This window comes from Chlamydotis macqueenii, chromosome 2, assembly GCF_036417535.1.
Source record: "Chlamydotis macqueenii isolate bChlMac1 chromosome 2, bChlMac1.mat, whole genome shotgun sequence".
Classification (NCBI taxonomy): domain Eukaryota; kingdom Metazoa; phylum Chordata; class Aves; order Otidiformes; family Otididae; genus Chlamydotis; species Chlamydotis macqueenii.
Window position 1 is genome coordinate 25294079 of NC_141557.1, and position 6000 is coordinate 25300078.

Sequence of the window (6000 nt, forward strand, 5' to 3'; positions counted from 1 at the left end):
CACTGCCATTGGCATCTTGTATTAGCTAGCTCTCCATATAAGCAATGCAGTGTGTCTCTCCATTTCATAGACAAAATCAGTGCAAATTTCATGAAATATGAAAGACAGTTGTAAAAATAGTCTTGTATACAGAGACTCCATTCTTTCCACCTGCCAAATGCCACCATCAAAAGTCATGAATGGAAGCATAACTGTAACAAAAGTAACAAAAAGCTTCAGCACAAAGTATCTATGGTGTATATGTTATTGACCTCCAAGTATTTTTTTTTTTAATTAACAGTGATAGTTAGCCATGTGATCTTTCACAGTTGCTTCTCTTGCTTCAGAAGAATGAGAATTACCTGTTAAGGAGATTTACATCTAGACCAGTGCTTTCCTTCACAGGAGTGGCCCATGGGGGCACGTCTTACTCCTGGCACTTGTGTTGCGCTCATGTACCAGAGGCTTCTAGCAGCCAGACCCACTCCTTCCTAAGTAGGGAAGTGACTAAAAGCAATGTAAAACAGAAAGTGAGCGTAACACCAAAAAACAGCACAGAACAAACACCACTTAATTACATGCTGTTCTTTGGCAGGCTACTGCTAGTAAACATTGAGGTTAATACTGAAGTAAACAAGATCAGAGGGAAATAACATACAACCTTAAGGCACTGGCCATTAATTTCTGAGTACCTTTATCAAAGAATCAATTAACACTCAATCCTGTGTATCCTTGTTAAGTATGGAGCACTCATGTTTCAGACCTAGGTCATCTGTTGGCCTACTACACGGGCTTCGGCAAGATGCCTCAGTCTTTCTCGACTATTTACATTCCAAATTTTTCAAAAGAGTGAATTTCACTCTGTGCTTGTAGTTCTAGGCGGGGACCTGACAGGAGATGCCAGTCTAACAGAAACAGCGGTTGAAAGTGCTCAGCACATAACAGGATCTCCCCTGAAAGGCCCAGGTATGATCTGTGTTAGCATTAATATGAGTTTCAGTATTGACTTCAGTGTTAGGAGCCAAACATCAATTACCAGAAAAAAAAACAAAGCCAAGCTTACTAGCTTACTAATATGTAGTACCGATGGGCCTTTTCACAACTGAATTTCATGGTACTTGTTAGCACAACTTCCAGTCAAATGTAGCTCAGTTATTTAGCTGCTCATTTTCCCAAAAGCTGTATTCGCATGCGGAATTTTTAAAATAAATATAGAAGAGTCTTTTTTCTATCTAATGATTTTCAGGAACTCTAAGTCATGATATGGTCTTTCTTCCATTTTCACTCATACAAATTTAGTGGAAATCATTGGCAGCTATGCTGGTCATGCCAATATTATTATATAACAGAACTTACAAGTGCTCATTTAGCTTCTTACAGGTCCATAGATACAAATTTAAAATTAACATATGATAGTAACTGTCTAGCTTTTAAGATTTGTTCCATTCTACTTTGACCTGGAAGAGAGCTGGAAGAAAAAAAAATTCAGCAAACACTCTGCAGAAGGTTGCTTTCATCTTTAATGAAAATTCTCAGCTTTTTCAGATGATTTTCGATACCATGCTGCTGTGGACATGAAGAAAATAACATTTGCTAAACTGGATTCAGTCAGTTGATTAAGCTAATCCTTGTGAATATATTATTCAGTAATATTTCAACATGGTTTTTAGAAAAGATGCTTCTGTTTCTTCATCTCCCATGAAAGCTCATGAGCTGCAGAGAACTAAACTATAATGTAGCTCAATTGTTTGCTGACTTTTATAGTGAGTCAAATATTTAGCAGTTTATTTTTTAACTTCTCAGCCATAAGCAACATAATCTAATACTATTCCCCCTCAAACTGAATCCTCTGTTAAAATGTACATATACAAACTGCAATCTAACTTATGACCCATTCTGATGAAACTGCCCATAAAAATCAGAGTATAAGACAAATCAGAACTGACTACTCCTATTGAGAGCACAATACAGTTTCTCATATATAGGATTTTTATATTAAGACCTGTGTGGCTCTAACCCATGATCCTAAAGCCGTGCTACAGAGAGTTGTTACAAGTGCCATCATTAGCCAAATTTAAACATAATCACTTGAATTTCTACCCAAAGTTGGCTAGCACTTACTATAAATGATAATTAAGACCTACAGTGAAGTCCGCTCTTTGGAGGGGTTAATTGGGATTTTGCCATTGATCTTAACAGGGACAACATTTACTCAAGATTTACAAAGTTAACATACTTTATTACATACCAGTAGGTACTGAAACACAATGTTTTAGTTCATTCAGAATAATTTCATGTCAGCCAGCACATGACAGCTACCATAAGCATCAGAGAGGTAACTTAGCAAAGGTTACCTACTGGTAAAGGTTGTCAGATGTCTGGAGAAATTAAAAGAAAATATTAGCTCTCCTGTATTTAATTTACCTACTTGACAATTATGCTTAGGATTCTCAGTGGTGAATTAAATTCCCTCTTCAGCTTGACACCACCTGCAGTCTGAGCTGTTGGTAGCAGAGAAATGTTACCCTGGTCAGTCCGGATACATCCAGCCCTAGAGCAGTGTAGGGACCCTTCCACCGAGTAAACCCAAGGGCTCCCCACCTGAGTACCACCCTATGATCACTGGAGGGGACAAGAAACAAAAGCAAGAGCTTTATCTCACTCAGTGCCTACAAAAAGACCAATGCATTTTAGGGCGATGGCTTGATTAATTCATTCTAAACTTCTTTTAGCCAGACTACTTAACTCTAACGTAACAGGGAAAGTGCACAGTCCTGGGAAGAATATTACCACCTGTATTGTCCTCAAGAAGTTCAACTGGTAGCCCGTGTACATAAAAGCGTGGCAGGAAGGCATCTGTTAGATATTGGCAATATTCACTTCAAGAGGTCTCGGGATACATGTCATTCTACTTGTTCTTTTTATGAATGATTTTTTTTCGTTCATTGACATTCACAATTGGCATTCTGTAACTAAAATAAAACAGAAGTTTTCCTCTTTTCTTTACAAATTGTCAACCACGTTAACCTTGTCAAAAAGCCTGCAAGAATGAAATCAATACAGCAATTTAAAGACAAAATTGGCAGGCATTTATATTGTACTTGGACACGTTCAGTAAAGAGCCCCATATATCAATCTACCCTCATCAATGGCAATGTTCTGAGACCTACTAATGTTGTTTTCACATTTGCAGTGTCAAGTGACAAAGTAAGCACAGATACTGGTCCGGCAAATGAAAAATAACATGGAAATAATGTCTGGTATCAACGAGAAGCGCGGACTACGGACTGAGGTCTCATTTCGATGCCCTGTGTTCCCAGGACGGAGAGTGGCCGCTCTCTACAATCCACACAGCACTGGCAGGGACCCGCAGAACCCGCAGTACAAACTCCGGGACCCGTCGCGCCCCCGCACCGGCCGGGCCGCGCCCGCTCAGCCCCGCGGAACCGCCGGCGGTCCCCGCGCCCCTTCCTCTGCTGCTGCGGGTCAGAGCTCATACAGCCCCCTCCTTCCCCCACCCCACCCCCGTATTTTTGGCTGCAACGCCAGCCAGGCTCTACCCGCCGGGCAGCCCCCTCCCCGCCTCAGGGCCGCTCTCCCGGGCGGGCGGCGGAGTTGCCGGGACTTACGGGTGGCAGCGCTCCCGGTTCCCGGCCGCTGGCGCGGCACCGCTGCCGGCCTCCCGTCACCTCAAGCCACCTCCGCGGCGATTCGGCGGCCGCACCGGCGCAGCCCGGACGGTTCTTCACTCCTCGGAGGGGTGCATGGCGCCGTCCGCTCCCTCACACCCGCAGGCTGGGTCCCCGCGTCCCGGAGGGGGCGGGCGGGCCCGAGCGCTTCAGAGAGAGGCACTGGCCAGGGCCGAGCCCCTCCGGCGGGGCTGCCCCTCGAGAAGCATCTGCCTCCTCTTGCCCGCCTCGCCCGCGACGCGCCCACCTCCCCCCCGCTTTCCCCCGGGCGCCGGCGGGGCTTCGCGCCGACGTCGGTGCGGGGCGGACGGAGAGCGCCCGGCAGCGGCAGCGCCTCCCCCGCGCCCGCCTCCCCGCCGCTCCTGGCCGCTTGCTGCCGGCGGGGCGGCCGCGCAGGAGCGGGCGGGGCGGGGGCGGTGAGGGGAAACCGTGCGCTTTTTCCGCCGCTCAGCCGGCGGGGAGAGCGGCCGCAGGTCCGCGCTGCACGGAGGCGGCTGGGGGGGGGACAACAGCTCCCGCCGCTCAGCCCCGCGGAGGAGGAGGGGGCGGCAGCACGGCTGCCCGCGGCCGAAAGCGCTCTTTCCCCCGCCTGCCCCTCCCGTGCGGGGCCGGGTGTCCCCGGAGCGCCGCCGGCTGTGCCTGCGGCTGGGCCCTGCCCACCATGAGGGTGCGTCACCTCGGGGAGACCCGCTGCCCTCAGCACCGGCTCCTGCCAGGTGGAGGGGCCCGGCCGGAGCTCTGTGCCCCCCCCCACCTCCTCCTCTCAGAGAAGTTCCTCTGACCTGAGCGGCCGTTTGAGTCCCATGGCGGGCACCTTTCGGAAGTCTGGGGGAGCGGAGGACGCAGGAGAGGTCGGGCGGGAGGGGCGCAGGGGCAGGCGCGGAGCCCAGGGTGCCAGGGCGGGGAGGCCCTGCCTGCCCCGGGGGTGCAGCCCCGCGTCCTCCCGTCTGCCCCGTCTCCTCCAGCTTGCGGGAACCTACCGTCCACCGAGCCGGGGAGGACCAACAAGGGGTGGCCGCAGAGTTCACCATCCGGCAAAGTCATCGAAATTCCCGTTTCTGCTCCAGAAGTTATGTAAGCATTTTAAACAAAAGGAGAGGCCGAGGAAGAGCCTGTTCTGGTCGCCTCTGGTCTCCTCAGAAGAGCAGCTCCATGCTATGTGGGCATCCAGAGGCAACTGACCCAACACTCCCCCAGTTGCAGGAGAGCGTCGAGTGATTGTGCACAAAGTATTGTAGGGGAGGACTTCTTCTCTGCTGTGACCGCTCCAAGCTGCCCAATATTTAAATATCCAGAGAGCCACAGTAAGGCTGGGAGAGTGAGCAAATGCACGGTGATTCACCTCTGTGCTCCTGCCAAACGTGGCAGCGCAGACAGCAGGTAGTAGGGTGTCTTCCCAGCAGATGGAGTCAGGAGGCAAACAAACTTGCTAAAAAGGTACCACCACCCGGCTAAGAATAGCTTGCTTCTTTCATCTTTCTGCACAAAGGACATTTCTGCCATCAAACAAAAGAAACTGTGATACCGGCTTTTACATCGTCTGGCTTACTTCTGAATGGAAAGTTAGCTCCTGTTGAAGTGGTTCTCAAGTGTTTTTGTTTTTTTTTCCACCTGCCGCTTTCTCTTACAGACTACAGTCAAATTTTACAGCTTGCCCTTCTCATAGAAATCTGCATGCAAAGCTAGCCGACTGCCTTTCTGCCTGCTTCCTCATAGCTCGGGCCATGCTGAAGAGGGAGGGAGAAGAGCAAGGGAGCTTAGTGCTGAGAAGGAGGCATCAGGCTGGGCACTCACCAATTTCCAACAAAAAGGAACCTCTTGCCGCTTTTTCCAGCAGCTGTTTAAAAGAATTGCCTGTAGACAGTGCCTTCAGAGAAATTTGTCTTCCTCAGGGTACATTGGGGGCAGGGGGTGCAGGAGGAAACTTACAATAAAAGATGAGACATTCACGGAATACTAATGTAAATCATCGTCACTTTAAGGTTTCCACTTCCACTGTAGGTTTCACTCTTTACTGTTGTGGAGATAGCAAGGAGAATCAGTGGGAGATGCTTTTATGAGCTCTCATAATGCCACAATTACTTCACTATTCACGGCTTTCTCTGTCAGGAACAGCAAAATTAGGGGAGGTTTTCATTAGCTACACGAGGTCTGGAGCCATGGAGCAGCACCCCTACGGACCAGCTGCAGTCACGTCCCTCTCATCCTCCAGCTGCCCTTAGCTGGGCTCAGATGAGCCGTGGTTCTAAGTGCTCAAGATGTTTGTGGAAGAGGAACTGCTGAGAAGCAAAACCCTAAGCTGAAGCTGAGGGAGAGTAAGAGAATCTCCCTT

General features: G+C 49.2%; 1 protein-coding gene across 3 annotated transcripts in view; it reads right to left on the reverse strand.

The window, feature by feature from the left end:
• Positions 1-4773, reverse strand: part of CALCR (calcitonin receptor) — a 156231-nt gene extending 151458 nt beyond the window's left edge. For 2 of the 3 annotated variants that reach the window (XM_086741571.1, XM_086741573.1), the window contains exon 1: positions 3609-3874. The gene's annotated coding sequence lies outside the window, so the exon portion shown is untranslated. Of the gene's footprint in view, positions 1-3608; positions 3875-4648 lie in introns of those variants that run through there. The other variant, XM_086741572.1, reaches the window with a different exon arrangement.
• Positions 4774-6000: the final 1227 nt, after the last annotated feature.